We start from the raw sequence: 25,259 nt of genomic DNA on the forward strand, positions 1-25,259 counted from the left end.
TGCCATTTTCCCAGCAGATAAGCAAAGAGGAAGAAGAATTCTGTGGCACATAGGAAATGTGAAATTCTGCTCAGCACGTATGTCTGTAGGTTGGTTGTGCTGGTTTTGTTGTGAATCTTGCCGGCGTTCCCTCAAGAATGTGAACACATCAGTTCCCTTCAGTGCAAAGCCCTAGTCTAGAAACTTTATTTTATAGGAAGAAATTTCTTAGGACTTGATCACAAAGGTTAGGAAAATGATGGGGAGTTTTGCTGATCTTAAAACTGACTTGGGGCCGGGCGCGGTGGCTCATGCCTGTAATCCCAGCACTTTGGGAGGCCGAGGTGGGCGTGGATCACCTGAAGTCAGGACTTCGAGACCAGCCTGGCCAACGTAGTGAAACTCCATCTCCACTAAAAATACAAAAATTAGCTGGACATGGTGGCAGGCACCTGTAGTTCCAGCTACTCGGGAGGCTGAGGCAGGAGAATAGCTTGAACCTGGGAGGCCGAGGTTGCAGTGAGCCGATATTGCGCCATTGCACTCCAGTCTTGGCAACAGAGCAAGACTGTATCTCAAAACAAAACACAACACAACAAACCTGACTTTGTACTGGTTTCCTTATCCTTTTAGGGGAGAAGAGGCATTGATTTTACTCATATTTGATGTTTCCCTTGTTATAAAAGACATAGTTTGTAGTGCATTGTTTTAGGAAGTCAAGGTCTTGGTTCCGAAGGCAGTGACTCTGGATGGTCATAATTAAAATCCAGCCTCGCCATCCAAACGACAATGTGCTTTTGTCCAAACGACAATGTGCTTTTGCAGGCAACTCTGGCTATCATGGTTGCTTTAGGCAACCTGCGGTTCACCCACTGTGTACTGACTGTAGGCCATACCCCGAGGGTGGAGGAAAAAGGCAATATCCAACAAGTCTCAGAGGTTTCTCCACCCTGGATGAGCAAACAACCCTCTCCCCTTTCAACAAACACAGTCGCTGTAAAGACAGGGCTGATTCATGCGATGGCTTTTGAGGATGAAATATAAGTGATGTCTGAACTCTAAGGTGACACATTAAACAAAGAGTGTTCTCCACTCTTCCAGGAACCCTGACTTCCTAAAATATATATTTTTTAAAAAAAAAAAAGCTCACTCCATTTTGCATGAATAAAATTTCTCGGTCAAAGTCAAATGAATTGCTAATACTCACAATTTGTTTGAGGCAGAAAGTCAAATAGCTTCCTCCTTAAGAGGCTCTGGGAAATGAAGTGGCCTGGCCCATCAGAGAGCTGGAATGACCCTGCAAGTGAGCATTTATTTGCCTGTCAGGCCTGTTTGGCTTGTAAGAAATGCACCTGTGAAAACCAATGCCAGGTTTTGGTAAACTGGTCCTAAAAGTTACTGAGCTAAAATAGATTCCTGGGGCATACAAAAGTGCTGTGATTCCAAGTTTGATTTTTAAAAATATAGTGAAGGGGCTGTATGAAATGGAATAAAATAAAGATGGCTTTGAATGCTAATATCTAAAGCAAACAAACAGTTCTTTTTAGCTGTGCTGGCCCGTGGCTTTTAAAGATGTGGTTAACATGTGAACCCCCAATGTGTCCCAGGCACTTTTAGACAGTGGCAAATCCTTCTTTTGAAGAATTTTCTGCGACTGCATTTGTTCAGAGCAACACAGTAAGCACCCGGTATGTATCTGTGGAACAGAGAAAGCTGTTAATTCTGTCTGGGAGCATCAGAAGGACTTCCTGGGGCTGAGGTGACCTCTGACTCAGATTCAGGCTTGACAGTGGGAGGGTGTCACCTGACAAAGAAGGATGATTAGCAACTTTTATGCTATGTGTGCTAACCTGCCTTCTAACTTAGATTTTTATATGAAATACATTTTCCTGCTTCCTTGCTCCTCTCTGTTCAGTCTTATCCCTGCTTCTATATCCTCTGATTAAAGGCTTTAAACTTTCCTTCTCTTCTCACCCTATGATTCATTCAGCTGTTAGACGCTTCCTAAGCATCTGCTCTCCAGGCTTCCTTGCTCCTGGGGAAGGCATTGTGCTAAATGTGAAATTCCTGCAGATCTCCTTAGTCATTCTCTATTAGGATCAAGAAATCACCAAGTCCTGCTTGTTACTTTCACATTCATTCATTCATTGAAAACACAGTGCTGAAAAACAGGAAGTATTTTATCAATTAATGTTCTGTGGTTGCAAGCAACAGACACCGGCTAACTGAAGGAAGAAAAGGAGTTCATTGAAGGGATGTCAGGGTGTGGCGGATGGAGTGATAGCCCCTCAGATATGTCCACCTCCAAATCGCTGAAAACTGTGACTATGTTACCTGACATGGCAAAAGGGACTTTGCAGATGGGATTAGGATCTTGAAATCTGGAGTGTTTTGACTATTCAGGTAGAACCAACGTAATACAAGGGTCCTTATAAAAGGAATGTAGGAGGGCCAGAGCCAGCGAAGACGATGTGATGACTGAAGCAGACATCGCTGAGACAGGAATTTGAAGTTACTGCAGGCTTTGAAGATGGAGGAAGGGGCCAAAGCCAAGGAAGGCAGATGGCCTCTAGAAGCCGGAAAAAGGCACGGAATGAAGCCTCCCCCAGAACCTCCAGAAGGAATAGAGCCCTCCAACCCCTAGGTTTTAGGACTTTTGAAATCCACAACTATGAGAGAATAAATTCGTGTGTGTGTGTGTATATGTATGTTCATGTGCGTGTGTTTCAATTGCAGTGAAATTCACTAAAGCAACCATTTTAAAGCAAACAATTCAGCAGCATTTAGTACATTCACAGTATTATGCAAACACTCTATCTAGGTCCAAAACATTTTCATCAGCCCAGAAAGAAACTCCATACATATTAGGCAGTCGCTGCCCATCTGTCTGTCCCACCTCGCCCAGGGTAACCACCAATCTGTGTTCTGTCACTACGGATATTTCATAGAAATCGAATCTTATAATATGTGACATTTTGCGTCTGGCTTCTTTTGCTTAGCAAATATTTGAAAGTTCACCCATGTTGTAGCATGTGTCAGTACCTCATTCCTTTTATGGCTGAATAATATTCCATTGTATATAAATACCACAATAACTTTAGCTATTCATCAATTGATATTTGGGCTGTTTCTACATTTTGGCTATTGTGAATAGTGCTGCTATGAACCTGTGTGTATAGATACTAATTTGAGTACCTGCTTTCAGTATTGGGGGTATAGATGCTTAGAAGTAGAATTGCTGGGTCATGTGGTAATTCTGTTTGACTTTTTGAGAAACTGCCAAACTATTTTCCATAACAGCTGACCATTTTACATTCCCACCAAATAACTGGAATGTGTAAGGTTTCCAATTCTCCATGTCCTCATCAACACTTCTTTTCTTTTTCTTTAAGTATAGCTATCCAAATGATACAGGAGCTAGAAAGAAATTATTTAGGCAGAGAGTGAGGGTAAGAGAGTCCTTAGTAAGGTTTTCCTTTTAATAAAAAGCAGTCGCCAAATCATTTCTTTTCTAAAAACAAAACAAAACAGCCTGTAAAATCGAGCTGCAGACATGGATAAGCCAGTTGGAAGCTTGCACGGGTGAATGTGTGCAGCTGTGCCAATAGGAAAGTGCTACCTGGGGACCAGGCATGTTCAACATGGAGGCTCCATCTTCCTTTTCCTGTCAACTACGGGTACAGTAAAGGAACAGGCAACATGGTGCTGGCCAGGTAGAGAACCCATCTGCATAATAAAAGGTTAGGGTGGGGTGGCCAGCTTCTTCATGCACTATGTAAATGACACACCTGGTCCAACTAATTTTATGTAAATCAGACATTGCCTCCTCAAGCTCATCTATAAAACCCGGTGCACTTTGCCACCGACTAGAAGGCCCACTCGGGCGCCCCTCTCTCTCTGCAGGAGAGAGAGCGGTTCTCTTTCTTTTGCCTATTAAGCCTCTGCTCTTAAACTCACTTTTTGTGTGTCTGTGTCCTTGATTCCCTTGGTGTGGGACAATGAACCTCAGGTATTTACCCCAGACAACAATGCCACTTCATTAGTGGGAGTGACGTTGCACCTCACTCTGAATTGTATTTGCATTTCTCTGATGACTAATGATGTCAAGCATGTTTTCATGTGCTTGTTGACTCTATATATATATCTTTTTTGAGGAAATCTCCATTTTTTGACCATTTTAAAAAAATTGGGCTGGTTATCTTTTTGTTGTTGTGAGAGATCTTTATATGTTATGGATATATATGAAAAAAAAAAGCTCTTTATATATTTTGGATGCTAGACTCCTAATTGGTGTTCTTTTAAGCCACTGAGTTTGTGGTAATTTGTTATAGCAACAATGGGAAACTGATACTGGGGAGCTCCTGGAATTGAAAGAAAAGTTGAACAACCAATTTGTGGGAAAGATGCTCTGGGGTTCTGGATACCAGGAGTAAGTGATGTATCTGTTCCAGTTGCTTTCAATTCTTGTGTCCTGATTTCAGAGGGGAGCGCAGCTGTTGTAGCCTGGGGAGTGTTTGGTGAACACTCAGAACACTCAGGTCGGAACAAGGCAAGCCACTTGATTGTTAGCACCACTAAGACTGCCTGGAAAATAAATAGAGATACTGTTACAGACAGAAGGGAAAACATTTTGGGAAGGCAAAAACAAGAATACACTACAGGCATAAGAAGGTAATACTAAAGAATAATAAATGAAATCTAACGACATAAAGGTTTAAAAACCTCCCACAGCCCAACAGGGAAATCTGGAATTATAAATGAGGATGATGTAGCAGAGGACAAGCACCAATAAAAACATTCAGGGGATGTATTGGATAGACATCACAGGCTATATTAGTAGAGGTAAACTGTCTGAGAAAAGGGAGGTGATAATCCTGTGCTGTTCTGTGCTGGTCATACCACACTTTAGGTGAGGAATTCCATTTTGTGCTCCATACCTTCAGAGGCATATAGGCAAAGCAGGTCACATTCAGAGATGAGAGGCCAGGAGGCTGGAATCATGCCATTGGAGTTATGGTCAGAGAAATGGTTACAAGGGTGTTGGGGGAAGTCCAGTTATGGGGAGCTACCCAGGAAAAGCAAGGTAAAGAAGGGTAAGGTTTGTTATGCAGCTTTAAGTTGTGCCTTCTTCATTGATAAGAGACTATAGTGAGTCATCCTTCTCTTCCTGGTACAGAGAGGGAGACACCCTTAGGAACGGATATTTTTTTTGTAGATACAAATTTCCCTTACAAAAGGAAACTTCGACTCTATGTTCGGAACTTCTGTGTCTGTAGTTTCTCAAAATAATCAGCTTAAAATAATTCTTATGCCTAAAAGGCATATTTTGGGATGGAATATTCTGGTCTCCTACGGTCATATTTTGGGGTGGCATATTCTGGTCTCGTAAGCACTCTTCCCTCTTTAAGATTCTGTGATCCCTCTGTCAGAGACGTGTGAACCAGAACGACTCCATCTTGAATAGGAGCTGGGTGAAATGAGGCTGAAACCTACTGGGCTGCATTCCCAGATGGTTTGGCATTCTAAGTCATAGGATGACATAGGAGGTTGGCACAAGATACAGGTCATAAAGACCTTGCTGATAAAACAAGTTGCAGTAAAGAAGCCGGCTAAATCCCACCAAAATCAAGACAGCCATGAGTGACCTGTGATCCTTCTCATGGCTACACTCCCAGCAGCTCCATGACAGTTTACAAATGCCATGGCAACATCAGGAAGTTACCCTGTATGGTCTGAAAAGGGGAGGCATGGATAATTCACCCCTTATTTAGTATATAATCAAGAAATAACCATAAAAATGGGCAACCAGCAGCCCTCGAGGCTGCTCTGTCTATGGAGTAGCCATTCTTTCGTTCCTTTACTTTCTTAATAAACTTGCTTTCGCTTTACTCTATGGACTCACCCTGAAGTCTTTCTTGCATGAGATCCAAGAACCCTTTCTTGGGGTCTGGATCTGGACCACTTTCTTGTAACACCTCCCTGCCCCTTACAGTCATCTGAGTTTGGGCTTGCTGGCTCTTCCTGCTACTGTTTCAGCTGAAATATTGGTTGGGGTGGTGGAGGTTGGGAGGGTAGGTCACAGGACTGGAGACAGGGTGGGTTGGGAGAGTGGAGGCTAGGGATTTTATTCTCTGGTGCAAGGAAAGGCAAGCTGGTAGTTTAGAACAGTAGTCTCCAAACTTGGATTGCACACCCCATCAGTCAAATAATGTTTGCATATGTACTCTTCAAATTAGGGATTATTACTTTAAAATCATAAGCATATACTATTTTCAGATGCAATATACTACCAAGGTCATCATTAAACACTATAAGCCCATATTCCAAATAATCTTTATTATTTTGAACTGTTAGACCACCTTTGATTGGTGGAGATAGATTCTTAATGTTACCTTTTCCAGTTTCTTGGCACTGTTTAAGCAGAAAGCTGAATGGGAATGAACAAGTGAGTCCACTGCTGTCTACTGCTCTGAGTTGCAGAATTCTATTTTTGCCCTTGTCTCAGTATTCCTTTTCACACAATCTGACATTGGACCAAGTGAGGTTAGTTAGCTGTGTTTGTTGAGATTTTATGTTTTTAGATAAATGTAACATGAAATTCAAATACTTTATTCCTGCACATCAATGGAGCACCGTGTTTGTCCCTTGGGTGATGTCTTTTGGGTCCACCAGTGGAGGGGTAGAACTTTGCTCCTCCAGGAGTGGTCCTCTGACCCGAGGCAATGGCTTTGGCTGGGGGCCTGTTAGAAATGCTGGCTTGCAGACCACACCCTGGATGTACCGAGGCAGACTCTGTATTTTTAACAAGATCCCCAGTTGGCATGCACAGAAAAGTTTTAGAAACATTAGTTTAGGGGCTAATCAAGGATTTTTGGGAGTGGGGGAGTCTGTTAGAGGGCTGAAAGCTTGTAGAGGAGATGATGGGGATCTCATCTCAAGCTTGTAGACACAGGAGTTAGGCTGTTTAGCATCTCTCACACATACACTCAGAAGTAGGTCAGTAAAGAGTCCAACAGAAATCATCTGAAAAGAGTTTTTAAAAGTCCTAACCTCTTAATCAAGGAGAACATAAAACAAGTAAAATTCCAAACAAAGTTTTACTGGAACTTCATGAACTTGCAGAGAAGTCCTCTGTTTTGGAATCTGGAGTTAGAGGAGTCCAGATTCCTTGAATTGGGGTTTTCTGTTGCCAGAGCTTTTCCACATTTCCCAGCTGCCTGCTATTTATCTGCCTTTTTAGCTGAAGCCCTGATGACCTCGAGTGTAAATTTAATGCTTTCTTGTTTTCCTTGATTGTTTTCTTCTCTGCTCGCAGCCCCTTAAACCCGAACTCAGTCTTTAATGTCTGGCTTGCATTTCCTGATCAGATTCACAAAACAAAGACTGCGTTGTCTCATCATTTGTTTGGGAGAATTAGCCCAATTAGAGATAGGGTGAAGTTCTTGTGCATATCCCAAGACTTCTGAGCTTCACAGCAGTGAGTGCTGCTGGGAAGTCTCTGAGCACTGCCTTCTGTTATATTTGCAGTTTGACCAACGATTTCAGATGCTAGCACTGCATTCATCAGTGGGGATCTTGATTTAACATAGCTGGGTACAGATGTGAAAACCTAGCCTTGCCAGTCAGAGAGTGAGGTTTCCATCAGTCAGTCAATGGTTTTTGAGTGTCTCCTGGAGACTTCCCAGTTGCCTGAGCAGAGAAAGATGAGCAAGACCAGGCCCTTGACTTTACGGAGCTCGATGTCTTGTGGCAAATACAGATATACAGACCCATGTTAGGCAACCACAGATACATGTGTAACAACAGGAGGTGTTGCACAATGTATCTGTGATTACCTGCTATCAGTCTGTATATCAGACCGATGACAGGAGGTGTCAAGTCATATGACTGTAACAAATGACTAAATATTGTGGCAGCTGGGATGAGGGAGTGAAGGGGGTTGTGTTTGAAAAGTTCAGAAATATTTATTTGGTGGACTGGAGAGAAGTGAAAACACTTATGCAAAATGGGCATGCAAATTGTCATTGAGTGATAGCAAACTATCAGTTCAAGGTAATGGACAAGATCTCAGGGGAGGCAGATGAACAGCAGTTAAGGAGATTGGACTCTATCCTGGTGGTCAGTGTCTCTGAAACAGTGTTTACATGCCTGGTGGAAAGCAGTAGGGGATGGGGAGAGGTTGGTAAAGTTGTGGAGGACAGGAATGAAGGTGGAAGGCTAGTGAGTTAGACCACAGAAAGGAAAGCACACCACTGAGAGCCCACTGAAGTTGTAAACTATAACTGAGTAGCAGCGTAAACCTAAAATATTCTGCAGTTTCTTTGGGGTTTTCTTGTGCCAAGTGGGATCAATCCAGGATTGGAAGCTTTCATGCCTTGGGTGGACAAACACTGGGAGGTGAAAGTAAAGTGTTGCTGAAAGAGCATTACAATGATAGGGCACGTGATCCAGGCTGTGGAGGAAAGAAAATGAAGATGGAGAAAAAATAATTTGTGAAACAACGGAGGCTTCAAGGAGCCCAAGGTATTTATGAGCTTCAGGGAGCTGGATTGATCTGACGCTGTGATTGAAGAGAAGGATGTTACAATTTAAGGGTTCAGAAGAGGAAGGTTCCTGTTGATGTCAAGGTTCTGAGGTTCCAGATTTTTCATGCACCTCTTCCTCTGTGAATGAAGCTTGGCCCGTCCTTCCTGTATTTATTTAAGGTGGCAAAGGAGAGCTACCAACAGATGAAGTTGGATGACGAGAGATGATAAGAAGCATCCACAGGAGTGTGGAATGGATGATTGTTTCTTCTGGGCACTCAGCTACCCTGGGTCCTAAGGATTCTGTGACTTTGCCAAACTTGAGATACAACTTCAGTGACCTGCCTTGTTTATCACACATTTACTTCCTAAAAGGATCCAATTGGGGTAATTTTGCCAATGTCTGAACCAGAGTCTTTCGCACCAAAATTCCCTTGAAAGTTGACCTCCCTTGTATCCAGCCACTGTGTAGTTGTCTTGGACTTGGATCTGAATTCAGGGCAATCATTTGTGGCAGAAAACATGTCATAGCAGTTTTGATGTGCCAGGTACATTGACTCATGTTATCTTTACAACAACCACATGAAGCAGGTACTATGATTATCTTCATTTTACATATGAGGAAACCAAGGCACAGAGAGGTTAGATGACTTGCCCACAGCTAGGAAATGGTAGAGCCAACAGGTCTGGCTATGGAGTCTATGCTGTCAACCTCTCTGTTAGCTCCCTCTGAAAAGAACTGATTCCAAACATGATTCTTAAAAGATGGCAGCAAGCTTCATGGTTTCCTCTTGTAGCCTGTCTCAGCCTAGCACATAACTAAGGTTTCATGTGGTCTCTGTAAATGGGACTCCTTCCACTCCCACATCCCCCCCGCCCCACCCATAAACACACCCTGCATAAAGTCTATGAGAACTGCAGATAGATCTAGTTATCTTTAGGGTGACCAAGTCATTTATAATTCAAACTGAGATAGTCTGAGTAAAAGTGGGCACTATATGTGTGTGTGTGTGTGTGTGTGTGTGTGTGTGTGTGTGTGGCTTTACTGTATCTTTAAGCATTGAAACTTCTGGAGAAATCAATGTCTGGGCAGTGAGGCAGCTGCTTTCTCCTTCACTTCTTTGGGTTACTAGAGCAACTCGTCAGTAGATTCTTTTAAAAGACAACCTTTGATATTACTTGCATGCACGTGTATTACTGAGGAATGCACTGGTACAATACAAATTTCTCTCATCAGGTGCAACTAGTCTAGCATCCAAACATCATGCACAACACCTTGGTGGCAGCAGCACACTGTGCGCACTCCCATTGTGGCCCTGCTCATTTGTGTATGATATTTGGAGCATGTGGAGGAGTGAGAATAGTATTGGGAAGAGGAGTGAGGAGGAAACAGTGTGAGTGCCTGGGTGACAGGAGGTCAGCCAAAGTTGAGCAGGGCAAGCCTGAACATGTCATTGGTGCAAACCCAAGCTTCACTGATATTCTTTAATAGGAACATGAGTGACATCTGGTGGAACCCGGTGATGGGGTCTTCATCTACCTTAAGCTCACCCACAACCAGGCTGATGATGCAGTTATCTGATGTGGGCTAATGGTCCTGTTCCTGTGATGCTGTACTGGAGTTTCTGGAACAGAAGGCTAGACAACTTCTCCACAATGGCAGTTTTCCCCTGGAATTGCTGTCCTTCCCACATAAGGCATGATGCATCAATGTAAATTGTACCTACTTGGGTTCTATCTTTATCAAGTAACTGGTAGTAATGTTGAATGAAGCTGGATTCAGTCTGCTCCCAAATCAGCTTATCTCCCATTCTGGAGCATCACCTGGCCTTGCAGAGACCCAGGGGGCTGGCACTATGGCAGCAGTGGCAGCGGCAACCCAGAGTGGTCTATGACCCAAGTAGGCACTATTGAGATCTATGCTTGCATAGCAGGCACAAACTAGGACTGTTCCAGGCAAACTAGGACATATGGTCACCCTAGTTATGTGCTATATATTAAATGAGAATGGAAGAAAGCTACAAGTGGGCCTGGAATATTTCCAGCCCACCTAAAAATTGTCAGAAGAAGACAAAAATTCCCAAAGCCCTGGTTCGTAATAGGTTCTCAATAGATTTTGAATGAATAAATGACTAGATTCAAGTGTGCCCCCAAGAGGAATTGGAGAAGGATAGAAATGAATCACCTAGCAAGGGGATTGGTTGCAAGGAAGGGGCATCACTGGAAAGTGTAGAAACATCACTGTTATAATAGCAGTAATTTCTGTCCAAGCACTTCACAATGGAACAAGTTAGGACTTGCCATTGACTTAAATAAATGAGTCAGCAGACCTAAAGGAAACATAAAATTGAGCCTATTTTTGCATCTTGGTGAGACTGTCATTGAAATGTCTATCTGGGGGAAAATGTAGCATCTAGTTGTAGAAAGTAACCTTAAATGGCTGAAGGAAGAACAATGGGTCTTTGAAAAGCCCAAGACCAGGGACTTGCAGACATCAAGATTTCCTTTGAATTTGCAAAGTTAACATCACTTTATGAAACTGGAGAAACTAGATTTTGGGGAAATTAAAAGAATGTGCCTCAAGGTCATTGATCATGAAACCAGAACCAGTATCAGTTCGGACAAGCAGCTGGTCTCTGGTTCCAAATCTTTGTCTATTGTTGGGGAACGGCAGGACTTGAGGCAACCCCTTCCCTATACACACCTGCCCTGCAGAGAGGTCTATTCCCAGTAGCCTGTGGGTATGGGAGAATAGTTGAGGCGTTTGTTGGCAGTGTCTTCTCATCTGAAGACAGTTGTCAACTCCACCTGCTCTGCTCCTTTGCATTCAGTTGTGCCCAGCCTTAGTGTGAAGACCTCTTATTTGTTCTCAGTGCCTGAGGGCCAGTCACATGCTCCAGTATTCCAACTTCATAGGCATGACATAGGGTGGGACTGATGCCCTAGATCTCAGAGATCCTGGGTAGAGACATCCTCATCCCATCTCGGGCAGCTCACTGCCAGCCTCCCAGGGCTAAATGGCCTGGAGAATAGGGCACAGGCAGTGGCCCAGCAGTTGCCCAGGCATCATAGCCAGTGTCACCCCATAGTCCTAGATAAGGGCCACAGCATTGTTTAGGTCCACCTGTCTGTGTTTTGGATGCCCATCAAGTGGAAGTCCTTATTGTTAATGAAGACTGGATCTCAGTATTCTAGGTGCACTTACAGTGTCTGCCCTTCTTACCCAGCTGGTTCATTCCCTTTTCTGGTAATGAATCCTCTTTGTATTTGAAGCCTACCTCTTCATAGGGACAAAATTTGTGCAGAAATGAGGTTTCAACCAAACTACAATATGGGAAATATGAGGATAAGATTTTAAGTTGGATAAATGTTGCAAGGACAGTCTGTAAACCGAGGCTATGAAAAGATTTGCATGAAAATATTCTTTATCTTCATTCAATTTTTTAAATTTTATGAGTTTTAAGACATATGGTGCTCATCTATATCTCAAGGTTGTAGCAACCTGTGACTAAACATGTCCTTTTCTAGTTCCAGATTGATATTTTTCACTATTGTATCTATTCCAATAGTTGACTCATACTGGAAGCACAATATCAAGCAAGTTCTAAACACGTTTTCAAGCAGTATAAAACTGTCATTGGCCCTAGATGTAATAAGAGTTTTCTAGAGTTATGTGAGAGACTGAAATCACAGGGCCACTGATGCAGGGCAGGCCCAATGATCCTCAGATAAAAGGCAAGCAAGACTTAATCTTTTTGTTTGTTTTTGTTTTGTTTGAGATGGAGTCTCACTCTGTCACCAGGGTGGAGTGCAGTGGCGTGATCTCAGCTCACTGCAACCTCCGCCTCTTGGGTTCAAGCAATTATACTGCCACTGCCTTCTGAGTAGCTGGGACTACAGGCATGCGCCACCACACCCAGCTAATTTTGGTATTTTTTTTTTAGTAGAGACGGGGTTTCACCATGTTGGCTAGGATGGTCTCAATCTCTCGACCTCGTGATCTGCCCGCCTCAGCCTCCCAAGGTGCTAGGATTACAGGCATGTGCCACCACTCCTGGCCAAGACTTGTTGCCATGATCATTTAAGGTTTCACTCGACAACCCTTGACCTATTGTCTGTGGTTTCTGATGATGAGTATCTTCATACTGCAGTAATACTAACTCTTAAATGGTGAGAGAGGAGTATTTGATTTCTTTGTTCACTTCCATAAAAAATGCATGACTACTGGGAGAACAAGTTTTGAGGTCATTTGATAGGAAGAGCAATTCCAAAGTACCTCCTGTGACTCCTTCTGTCATCCTGCTTCTCCGTTCTACAGAGCCCTCATTGAAAGTGGTCAGTAAACAGGAAGGTTCTCAGAGTGTTTAATCTGCAGATGGGGAATATCAGAAGCTTAAGGAGGCTAAGCTAAAATGATTCTCCATGTGTTGATGGTAAACTGGCTCTTGAAAGCCTCTTTGGTGAATAGAAGTCATGTCTCACTGATGACAGTCCTAGAGGGAGGGCTGTCCCACCCTTGTAGGATGATCAGATGTGTTTGTTTTTGAAAGCATCTTGACCTGAATCCACTAAGACTTGAGTTTATGAGACCAACTTGTTAAATATCGATATAGATGGAGGATAAAGCAAGGTCTGAGAACTGAACTCTATTTTATTGTTATACTAACCAAATTGGTAAAGCTCTGAACTTTCATCTAGGGGAACATAGAATTTATCTGGAATTCTTTCTTTGGAATGTACACTATTTAAGAAAATATAGGGCAGTAACTTACTTTTCTTTCCCCCAAAGCAGTAAATTCAGGTGTCCAAGCTCATTTAGCTTGGTAATAAGTAAAATGAGTTCTTGAGTAATTTTAATTTAAAATGAGAGACTTTTTTCCCCACTAACTCTTCAAACAGCCTGTGGATCTGCATATTAGCAAGCACCTCTGGTGTCTAGCCTAAAGCCCTTAATTTTTAATTGCTTGCAGAAAACAGGAGTATAACTGTTTCAAAGGGTGTTTCCGTGTGTTTTACTAGATTTCTGTCCATGCACATACTACTACCTTATGGAAAATGCTAGAGGTTAGCAAGGAAGAGGCATAAATTTCTGAGCTATTTGCTGATAAGGTGGGGTTCAAATATTTGATATTTTCAGGTTAGCATATGAGGCTCATATTTTCATAGTGTCATATGTCATTTAACCCGGAAAATATTTGCTCTGTTTCTGAGAACAGTCATAAATTGGGAAAGGTGTATAGCATTCTTTTTTTTTTTTTTTTTAACCTTTTAACCCTTTGTTACCAAGTCATTGCTGGATGAATCATGGAACATAGAGCATCTCTGTAAAATTTGAGGAAATGAGCATAGATTTTCAGACCTGAAATAATAAATTACTGACTGGGCAACTTAATTGTGATAATGATGTACAGAATGTGGAGGGAAAGGTGGGAAACATTAACCTCCTGGCCATATCTAATGATTAGAGTTCCCTGACACCATGTTAACCCATTTTTTATGAAGCTACACAAATGCATCAACTGAAACTCTTCAGTGGTAGTATTGTTACATAGCATAAAATGAAGATGTTACTCTTGAAATAGGCTTTTCCTCAAAAAAGCCACTCTATATTCTTAGAAAAATAAAACAATAAACATTGTGCTTTCGAGTTTTAGATGGGATGTAAAAATTTAGATATTTTTAAAAATTAAAAATATTCAGTATTCAGTACACTATCATCAACTAAAAATAAAAATATGTGGATTTGCCAAGAGCACAAGCCATAACTATCTTTATTTTTGTCCTATCTGATCACTAGACAAACAGCAAATTACCCTCTCTTTCAACATCTTTCTCTTCTCCTTGCCCCTCCCTCACCATATCCGTCAATCTCTCTCCCTTAACAAGCCATGATATTGAATTGAAAATCCATAGGAATGTCATTCTGTGATTAGCAGTAGATTTACATCTCTCAATTTAAAAAATGCAACTGTAGAAGATTTTATATTTTAATACTTTAAACAATAAGTGCTCACCATGGTTACTAATAAAAAAATTCATTGCAACACCATTTCAGCACCATGGATAGCACCAACGGTGCAGATTCTACCCCCTTCTCCCAAAACCCCATTTTGGTCATGCCACCTCTGGTCTGGTGAGGAGATTTAGGGATGGCTGTGTTGACACAAAATGGCAGTTCTTATAGTTGGCTTCTTGTTAAAATCACATGAAGAACTTTAAATATCCCCAAGTCCAGCCCCCCACAACTCAATCAATTAAATCAGAATATCTGAGGTGGGTCTTAGGCACTCATACTTTTAAAAGTTTTTTAGACTTAAAATCAATAGAAAGTGGTAATTTCTAGGAGATGAGATGGATTTACATCTGAAATAGAACCTCTCAACCTTAACTGCTTTTAAGAATTACCCAGCTTCTTAAAAAAAATAATTGTTTGGGCTTGTCTTTAGACATTATAACTCAATTGGCCTGAAATAGGAGACCGATATCAATAGTTTAAAAAAAAAATCTTCAAGCAATTTTTAATTTACAAGAGCTAATAAACATTTACTGTCAAGCAAGACCTGGAAGTAAATTTTTTTCATGTGAAAAGTTTAGGCAAATTTGATATCTCAATAAGAGTCTTTCATTCTAGAAGGAAGTAATATGTAATGTCTAGTTTTCTTTTTCTTTCTTTCTTTCTTTTTTTTTTGAGATGGAGTTTCACTCTTATTGCCCAGGCTGGAGTGCTATGGCACAATCTCAGCTCACTGCAACATCCGCCTTCCAGGTTCAAGCTATTCTCCTGCCTCAGCGTCCAACTAACTGGGAGTACAGGCATGCACCACCATGCCTGGCTAATGTCCAGTTTTGATGACATTGGAGTTGAAGTTGAGAAACTTGTATTCTAGCCAGATATGAAGTCAAATGGGGCCATACCAGTTACCTGCCACTCCTTGTCTGGGCCAGAGCCCCAACTCTGGACACTGAGTAAGGATATGAAGCGTGAAACCATTATCTTGTGTCTCCAGCTATGCTTAGTGATTTCAAACTATCCTCCTCTAGAAAAGTTTTCTTGGCAACCTTATTTACTTCCCCGCTATAGGGTGGATATCTGGCTGATTTACTCTTCTATAGGAAGTTGGGTGTGAAGCAGCTAACAGTTAGTACTTGCCAAGTTTTCCCACCTCCCTTGCACTTATTTTAGAGTCATGTGACTCCGAGGAGAGAGTCTTATCTGGGTCAAGGCACATAAGACTCCCCTGTTTTTCTTTTGTTGTAGCAATGTTGGAGGCCACATATCACAGATAGCATAGCTGCAGCATGGAGGAAGGTTGCCTGCCTGCAAATAAACAAGAAAAATATTATATTAAGTACATAGATTCCAGAGCTTGCCTGATGTGATGGCTACTGTTAATTATACCTAATGAGACTCTCAAAGATGAACAAATATTCCTGATAGTGTCAATTGATGAGAATCCTTGTTTCTACCCATTTCAAGTGAAAAAAAGAAATATACTTACATTAATCCTCATATCCCTACACATTTAAAATGCAAGGAGAAACAGTATATGTAATATATGAATTTCAAGTTGTAGAAATATTTTTTTCTTCCATTGGTCATCATTAGCTGTAAACTACTGCCTGTATTTAATCACATCACCTCTCCAGACCCATGGCAGTCCGGGAAGGCAGGAAACACAAACCTTCATTGGCTTTGAAATTACCAATCAAACAACTTTTTAATTTGGAAGTAAACCACTGAAAGTAATGATCTCTCTAGACTTTACTTTGCCTTTTTCTTCAAACTTTAAATACCTTCGAGGTGCAGCTTGATTGTCCTGTTGCTGAGACTGGTTTCAGTGTCATGCTCTTGCTTATGTTCAGTGGCAGCTTGCCTGTGTTTCCTGTAGGTCCTCTCTCTCTCTCTCTCTCTCTCTTTTTTCGAGACAGAGTCTCACTCTGTCACACAGGCTGGAGTGCAGTGATGCGATCTCAGCTCACTGCAAGCTCTGCCTCCCAGGTCATGCCATCCTCCTGCCTCAGCCTCCCGAGTAGCTGGGACTACAGGTGCACACCGCCACATCCAGCTAATTTTTTGTATTTTTAGTAGAGATGGAGTTTCACCATGTTCACCAGGATGGTCTCGATCTCTTGACCTTGTGATCTGCCCACCTCGGCCTCCCAAAGTGCTGGGATTACAGGTGTGAGCCACCGCACCCGGCCGGTCCTCTCTCTTTTTTGCTTAATTTTAATTTTAGGGACGGGCTTTTGCTATGTTGCCCAGGCTGGTCTTGAACTCATGGCACAAGTGATCCTTTCTCCTCAACCTCCCAAAATACTGGAATTACAGGTACATGGCATGATACCCATATCTTTTTTTAAACATAAATTTTGTTGTGGATATTTGAGGTTTACAACGTGAGGTTATGGGATGTATAGAGATACATAGATACTTGTAGATATATATGAATAGTACAATGGTTACTCTTTTTCTAAGCTCCTTATATGCTGCCTTCTCTCCTGACCCTCTTCTCTAAAGTGGAGTTAGTCACATGCCAACACCAAAGTTTCCCCCAACCTCTGGTCTATTAACCACAGAGAAGCAGACAGAAGTTACAAAAACAAAGGGTAGTGCTTAAGTGGTACGAAAGTCTAATTGCATTTGGCCACTGTCTTTGAACTTTGTGATGATTCTTGACCCATGTCCAGCATCCTAGCCCATGGTTAGAGATTTTGGTGCAAGATTTCCCCTCAGTGTATTGCTCATCCCTTGCCTTCCCTCCTTCCAGTATCACACCGTCATGGAGCCTGCAGATGCCCTGGAGAAACTGAGCCAGCTTATCCCTTGAGCACAGATCAGTTGTATCCCAGTGGAAGCTGAAACCTAGATGATTTTTTTTTTTTTTTTTTTTTTTTGAGACGGAATCTCGCTCTGTTGCCCAGGCTGGAGTGCAGTGGTGCAATCTCGGCTCACTGCAATCTCTGCCTCCCAGGTTCAGGTGATTATCCTGCCTCAGCTTCCTGAGTAGCTGGAATTACAGGTGCCTGCCACTGCGTCTGGCTAATTTTTGTATTTTTAGTAAAGATAGGGTTTCACTATGTTGGCCAGGCTGGTCTCAAACTCCTGACCTCAGGTGATCCGCCTGCCTCAGCCTCCCAAAGTGTTAGGATTACAGGCGTGAGCCACCGCACCCTGCCTGAAACCTAGATCTTTACTTTTAATGCTCCCCTCTCCTGCAACCCAACATCTATGATGCAGAAAATTTAACAGATTATTCTCTGAAAGCATTCAAGGATTGATAAAAATAACTTTCAAGCAGAGTATTAAAGTGACCTATAATCTTATTTTAGCTGAGATAATATCACTAAGTATTTATTTAGCATTGACAGTGTATTGTTGGCTTACTATTCATAGTTTCTTTCTGCAAATCCTAATCAGCTAGTTCTATAGACCTATGCTATCTACCTGTAATATTATCTCCATGAAGCCACAATGGAACATTTAGTAAATTATTGCTGTAACTCATTAAACTATAACCCCAAAGCATTCAGAGCATCCTAATTGGATCTGGCCTGACCTCATTTAAAAATGTACAGAGTCCCCAGGAGGCATACAGACACCAAGTTTTTGCAAGATTTTCAAGGCATGGGATGATGTTTAGGCTAATTATTGCTTAATATATTTAATTTCTTTGATAGACTTGATTACTTTGGCTAATTCAAACTAATTTATTTTATTTGTTGCTAGTTAATTTTAGTTTCTAATTGCAGATTGTGATTCTGACATAAATATTTTTAAAAACTGGATCACAGGTCACACATCAGTTTATTACACATTGAAACAAAGCCTCTCTTCTGAAATACCTTTTGCGGCCAACTTGGAATTTGTGTCTTTTTATGTATTCTATAAAACTATGATGGATATATGATATTTCCTTTCATCTTATGAAAGAAAGGAGGAAAAAGAAATGTCTAAAGGTAGGACTGACCCAAGAAAGAGGAAGAATGGAAGATTTGTCTGGATAACTTATCTGCATAGCATCATTATCCATAGTAGTCAAAGAGTGGAAACAACCCAAATGTCTATCATCTGATGAAAAAATAAACAAAATGTGGAATAGCCATAATAGAATATTATTTGGCAATTAAAAAAAAATGAAGTACTGATGCATGCTACCAGATAAATAAACCTAAAAAATTATGTGAATAAAGGAAGCCAATTATACACACACACACAAGAACACATATATTGCATGATTCCACATATGAAATGCCCAGAATAGGCAAATCTAAAGAGACAAAGTAGATTAGTGTTGCCTGGGCTGCAGTGGTGGGGGCAAGGAGTTGCTGCTAATGGGTACAAAGTTTCTTTTGGGGTTTCTTTCTTTAAAACATGATAAGATGTTCTAAAATGAGATTATGGTGATGATTGCACAACTCAGTAAATATACTAAAAACCATTGAATTGTACACATTAAATGGGTAAATTTATAGTATGTTGATTGTATTTCAATAAAGCTGTTAAAATTGGGGGAAATGCTGTTAGAATTAAGTAAATATATATATTTATTTGTTTGCTTTAAAGATAAGCAACTTCCTCCAAGCAAACAATAATGACAAAAATCAATCCAAATACAATTCTTGGTCCTAAAATGTATGGACATTTTCCTCTCTGTGATTTTTGTGTGGTGGCTCGTGCCTGTAATTCCAACACTTTGGGAGGCCAAGGCAAGCAGATCACGAGGTCAGGAGTTTGAGACCAGCCTACCGGTCAGGAGTAGAGACCAGCATCTCTACTAAAAATACAAAAATTGGCCAGGCATGGTGCCACGCGCCTGTAATCCCAGCTACTTGGGAGGCTGAGGCAGGAGAATTGCTTGAAACCGGAAGGCAGACGTTGCAGTGAGCCGAGATTGCGCCACGACATTCCTGCCTGGGTGAAAGAGTGAAACTCCGTCTTAAAAAAAAAGAAAAGAAAAAAAAGAAAAACATATATCCCCCACTACCCTCCTCCAAGAGGAGATGGCACTCTTTTTCGCTTTAGGGGGCCAGACACAGCCCTTGAAGTACTGAACCCAGGGGACAAGTACTGAACCCAGATAGCCTGGGTCCTTCATTCCTTCCACCTTAATTCCTCCCTGGAGCAGCCCCTGTCAGCAGAACTCACTATATGAGTGGTCTCCTGTGCAGTTGTCTCCTGCTGACCGTTCTGTCAGCTCCTGGGGAGCAAGAGCTGCGTCCTTGTCGTTCACAGCCGTTTCACAGTTCCCAACACATAGTAGGTGCTCAGGAAACTTGTTGGGCAGGACAGTTCTGGCCCCTCCAGCACTGGAGAGGAGTAGCTGCAGCACATCCAGCAGTAGGTGTTTTCCTTCTTGAGTGCCCATGTTCGGCCAAATGCCAATGATCTCTGCCTATGCTGCTGTGCTAATAGGACTGCATCCCCCTGGCCGCCTTGCTAGTTACCACGTCACAACCAGGATCAAGGGAAGAGCGTGCTTGAAACATATATTAATAGCAACAGTAAGTTCAACCCACCTTCTGTGGGGAGGGAACCTTTTTTTCCCCAACCCCATTAAAAAAAAAAAAAGGCAAAAGAGATTCATGGGGCTGGAGATTCAGTTTAAAATGCATCTGGGGTGGTAGAGCCTTTTAACATTAAGAGTAAGAGAAGGAACATAGGGGACTTGGGTTTCTCGTCAAAGCTGGGCTAAATAGAAGGCTCTTTCTGCCTGGGCACTGAAAAACGTGTCTGATTTGGAGATCCACCTGAAAGTATTGAGTAGCAGAGACTCCTGCTGATCTCAGAAGTGGCATCACAGTCTCTTTCCAAATTGCATCCCCCTAGGGGTTTCTGAAGTGCACCTTTGCTGTTTCAATTGTGTCTTTCCTCCCTCCACAAGACCAGCTAAAGGGGGTTTGCTGAAGGCAGCCCCATCTCCTCTGCAGCCTGCTCCTCAGCTCTGTGGCCCATGAGCAGGACAAACCCAGGGAGCTCCCACCTGTAAATTCTGAGAGACTTCGCCATCCTGCCCCACCTCTTGCACCTAGGAAAGCCCAGTCAGCCTTTCCTCCTCAGGTTAACTGTTGTGAAGGGCTCTGCCCTCTCCACCAGCAGATTCCATGCCACAGATTTGCCAGATCCGAATTTGCATTTCTGAATCAAAATTTGGATTTAACTTGTATATATTTTTACCTTGGTAACTTTTTTAATAGTTAACTTAATTTTCTTCCTTCCTTCCTTTCCTTCCTTCCTTCCTTTCCTTCCTTCCCTCCTTCCTCCCTTCCTTCCTTCCTTTCCTTCTTCTTCCTTCCTTCCTTTCCTTCCTCTTCCTTCCTTTCCTTCCTCTTCCTCCCTCCCTTTCCTTCCCCTCCCTCCCTCCCTCCCTTCCTCCCTCCCTCCCTCCCTCCCTCCCTCTTTTCTTCTTTTCTCTTTTCTTTTCTCTTTTCTTTTCTTTTCTTTCCTCTTTCTCTCTTTCTCTCTTTCTTTCTTTCTCTCTCTCTCTCTCTCTCTCTTTCTTTCTTTCTTTCTTTCTTTCTTTCTTTCTTTCTTTCTTTCTTTCCTTCTTTCCTTCTTTCCTTCTTTCCTTCTTTCCTTCTTTCCTTCCTTCTTTCTTTCTTTCCTTCTTTCCTTCTTTCCTTCTTTCCTTCTTTCTTTCTTTCTTTCTTTCTTTTCTTTCTTTCTTTCTTTCCTTCTTTCCTTCTTTCCTTCTTTCCTTCTTTCCTTCCTTCTTTCCTTCCTTCTTTCCTTCCTTCTTTCCTTCTTTCTTTCCTTCTTTCTTTCCTTCCTTCTTTTCATTCTTTCTTTCATTTTCTTTCTTTCCCATTCTTTTTTGTGCTTTCATTCTTTCGACTATTTCATTCTTTCACTTCTTTCCTTCCTTCCTTCTTTTCCTTCCTTTCCTTCCTTCTTTCCTTCCTTCTTTCCTTCTTTCTTTCCTTCTTTCTTTCCTTCTTTCTTTCTTTCTTTCCTTCTTTCTTTCTTTCTTTCTTTCTTTCATCTTTCTTCTTTCTTTCCTTCTTTCTTTCTTTCTTTCTTTCTTTCTTTCTTCCTTCTTTCTTTCTTTCTTTCTTTCTTTCTTTCCTTCTTTCCTTCTTTCCTTCTTTCTTTCCTTCTTTCCTTCTTTCCTTCTTTCTTTCTTTCCTTCTTTCTTTCTTTCCTTCTTTCTTTCTTTCTTTCTTTTCTTTCATTTTCTTTCTTCATTCATTGCTTTCCTTCTTTCTTTCTTTCCTTCCTTCTCCTTCTTTCCTTCTTTTCCTTCTTTCCTTCTTTCTTTCTTTCTTTTCTTTCTTTCTTTCTTTTCTTTCTTTCTTTCTTTCTTTCTTTCTTTCTTCCTTTCTTTCTTTCTTTCTTCCTTTCTTTCCTTTCTTTCCTTTCTTTCCTTTCTTTCCTTTCTTTCTTTCTTTCTTGTCTCGCTCTGTCACCCAGGCTGGAGTGCAGTGGCATGATCCCTGCTCACTGCAACCTCTGCCTCCTGGGTTCAAGTGATTCTCATGCCTCAGCCTCCCGAGTAGCTGGGATTACAGGCGTGTGCCACCACCCCTGGCTAATTTTGTATTTTTAGTAGAGTGAGATTCTATATTCCCACTGGAAATATCTGAACCCCCACATTTTTAGTTTCCCCATGTTGGCCAGGCTGGTCTTTGAACTCCTGACCTCAAGTGATCCACCCACCTCGGCCTGCCAAAGTGCTGGGATTACAGGTATGAGCCACTGCGCCTGGCCAGTTAACATTCTTTAAGCAGTATTTGAGCTATGCTAGATGAGCCAGAACCTGCTCTGGGAGCTGCAGGTAAAGTGATAAACAAGAAAGACCACTCTGTCTCAGGGAGCTTACCGCCCAGCCCACCTCCTTCTTTCTAATCTTCCTTCCTCCTCTTCCTCCCTACCTCCATAGAACAAATTATTTAGAATCTTTTAGGCCAAAAATAGGAAAGTCAATAAATATCATTTTAGAGCAAGATATTTTGAGAGCAATAAATATCATTTTAGAGCAATAAATATCATTTAGAGCAAGAACATTATCACAAACTTTTGCTGGCCATAATGGAATACTTGTTTCTTTGTTTTTGAGATGGAGTCTCACTCTGTCACCCAGGCTGGAGTCCAGTGGTGCAATCTTGGCTCACTGAAACCTCTGCCTCCCGGGTTCAAGCGATTCTCCTGCCTTAGCCTCCCGAGTAGTTGGTTCTATAGGCGCTCACCACCATGGCCGGCTAATTTTTGAATTTTTAGTAGAGACAGGGTTTTGCCATGTTGGCCAGGCTGGTCTCGAACTCCTGACCTAGGTGATCCACGCGCCTTGGCCTCCCAAAGTGCTGGGATTACAGGTGTGAGCCAACCACGCCCGGCCGGAATAACTTTACTCTGGAAAACTGCCCCCCAAACATGTTTTTTTAAAACTCGTAGGAGAAAATGGTGACTAGTTACAATTAACTGTAATTATTTGTAGCTCTCATCTCATTTTGCCTGCTATAATGCATACTGAGAATGAATTCAGGATTCAGATTCACTCCAGGATGATTGTTAAAGTTAGTTCTTTATTGGAAGTTCACAGCAGAGGAGGCTGATAAGGGTTGGAATTTACCTAAAGAGCTTATGGCTGTCGAGTATCTTACATTGATATGTCTTTAAAAAACCCTGGAACAGCCGGGCGCAGTGGCTCCTGCCTGTAATCCCAGCACTCTGGGAGGCCGAGGTGGGTGGATCACGAGGTCAGGAGATCGAGACTATCCTGGCCAACACAGTGAAACCCTGTCTCTACTAAAAAATACAAAAAAATTAGCCGGGGTGGTTGTGGGCGCCTGTAGTCCCAGCTACTTGGGAGGCTGAGGCAGGAGAATGGCGTGAACCCAGGAAGCGGAGCTTGCAGTGAGCCGAGATCGCGCCACTGCACTCCAGCCTAAAAAAAAAAAACAAAACAACCCTGCAACACGAATCATGTTAGCAAAAATTTGCATTTTTGTAAACATGGAAATTGAAAATTGGAGAAGGTCGATCATCTTGCTTCCTAAAGACTAGGTAAAATGTAAACATATGGGAGCAATACATTTTACATAAAGCGTACCTCCAGGTTTGCATAACAGATTTAGATTTATAACGTATTTGTACTTGCTGATTTGTTTGGCAGGATCATCTCTAAATAATAAATAGGTAGTATGTTTGAGAACAGACACTGGGCCCAGGCACATGACTTGTGTTATCAGTTACTACACATGAAGGTTATTCCAAGGGCAATATTTTTGGGAGAATAGAGCTTTAGGGCCCTTGGTATATGACAAATACAAATAATAATTCTTATTTTTAATTAGTGTAGCATTTGAGATTGTTGAAGTTCACTCTCCTAAGATTCAAATTTTGGCCACAGTTGTAAAGCAGAGAGATATACTAGTCAGTTAGTTATAAATTAACAATGCCAGGACCCAAAGTAGTTATGTTTTGGGATCATGAAAGACATTTCATAAAAGGGTGAGGATAGATTAAAACTTCCAAATATTACTTAAAACTCTAGGACTTAGAGTTGTATTGTCATTCCTGCTGGTGGTTGTAGGAACTTCTAATATTTAGTGGACATTTTGAAGCCTTTCAAACTTTTCCAGCTGGATTTATTTACTTTTTCTTTAAAGATTAATTTGAATATTCTCATCCTGCTGATGGGAGGTGACACTGGCATATCCACTCTGAAGGGCAGTTTGGTGTTGTGTATGAACATTTCAAAAGCACAGACAATTCCATGACTTAAGATCTACCTTTAAGAAGCACTCCTGGCTGGGCACAGTGGCTCACGCCTATAATCCCAGCACTTTGGGAGGCTGAGGCAGGCGGATCACTTGAGGCCAGGGGTTCGAGACCAGCTTGACCAACATGGCGAGACCCTGTCTCTACTAAAAATACAAAAATTAGCCAGGCATGGTGGCACACGCCTGTAATCCCAGCTACTCAGGAGTCTGAGGCTTAAGAATCACTTGAACCTGGGAGGCAGAGGTTGCAGTGAGCCGAGACTGCACCACCACACTCCAGCCTGGGCGACAGAGTGAGACCCTGTCCAAAAAAAAAAAAAAAATAGAAGCACTCCCACACGTGGACAAGGATTTATACTTAACCGAGTTTCTCAACCTCAACCTCAGCACTGGTGATATTTGGGGCCAGCCAGTTCTTTGCTTTGGGAGACTGTCCTGTGCATTGCCAGATGTTTAGCAGCAACCCTGGCCTCTACTCAGTAAGTGCCAGTTACCCCTCTAAGTTGTGGCCAGAGTGTTCCTTTACCAGATAGCATCCCATTGGGAACAACTGATGTATCGTAATGTCCACTGTGGCACTTATTTTCTTGTGATTTCAGATGAACTGTAAGAAGCCTAAATGCCCATTATTTGGTGCAGACTCATTCAATAGAAATACAGTGTTAGCCACATCAGTAATTTCATATTTTCAAATCGTTGCATTTAAAAAGTAAAAAGTGCTGGGCGTGGTGGCTCACGCCTCTAATCCCAGCACTTTGAGAGGCCAAGGCAGGAGGATCACTCGAGGCGGGGAGTTTGAGACCAGCCTGGCCAACATGGTGAAATCCTGTCTCTTATAAAAATGCAAAACTTAGCCGGGCATGGTGGTGGATGCCTGTAATCCCAGCTACTTGGGAGACTGAGGCACAAGAATCACTTGAACCCAGGAGGCAGAGGTTGTAGTGAGCCGAGATTGTGCCACTACACTGTAGCCTGGGCAACAGAGTGAGACTCTGTCTCAAAAATAAAATTTAAAAAAAGGTAAAAAGAAACAGG

General features: G+C 42.0%; 1 protein-coding gene and 1 pseudogene across 1 annotated transcript in view; one reads left to right on the forward strand and one right to left on the reverse strand.

Annotated features, from left to right (window-relative positions):
- LOC101022282 (guanine nucleotide-binding protein subunit alpha-14) overlaps nucleotides 1-25,259 on the forward strand; it is a 221,603-nt gene that overhangs the window by 57,498 nt on the left and 138,846 nt on the right. The window lies entirely within an intron of this gene.
- LOC116269999 lies at nucleotides 9,922-10,315 on the reverse strand (annotated as a pseudogene).

Source organism: Papio anubis, chromosome 13, assembly GCF_008728515.1.
Source record: "Papio anubis isolate 15944 chromosome 13, Panubis1.0, whole genome shotgun sequence".
NCBI lineage: Eukaryota > Metazoa > Chordata > Mammalia > Primates > Cercopithecidae > Papio > Papio anubis.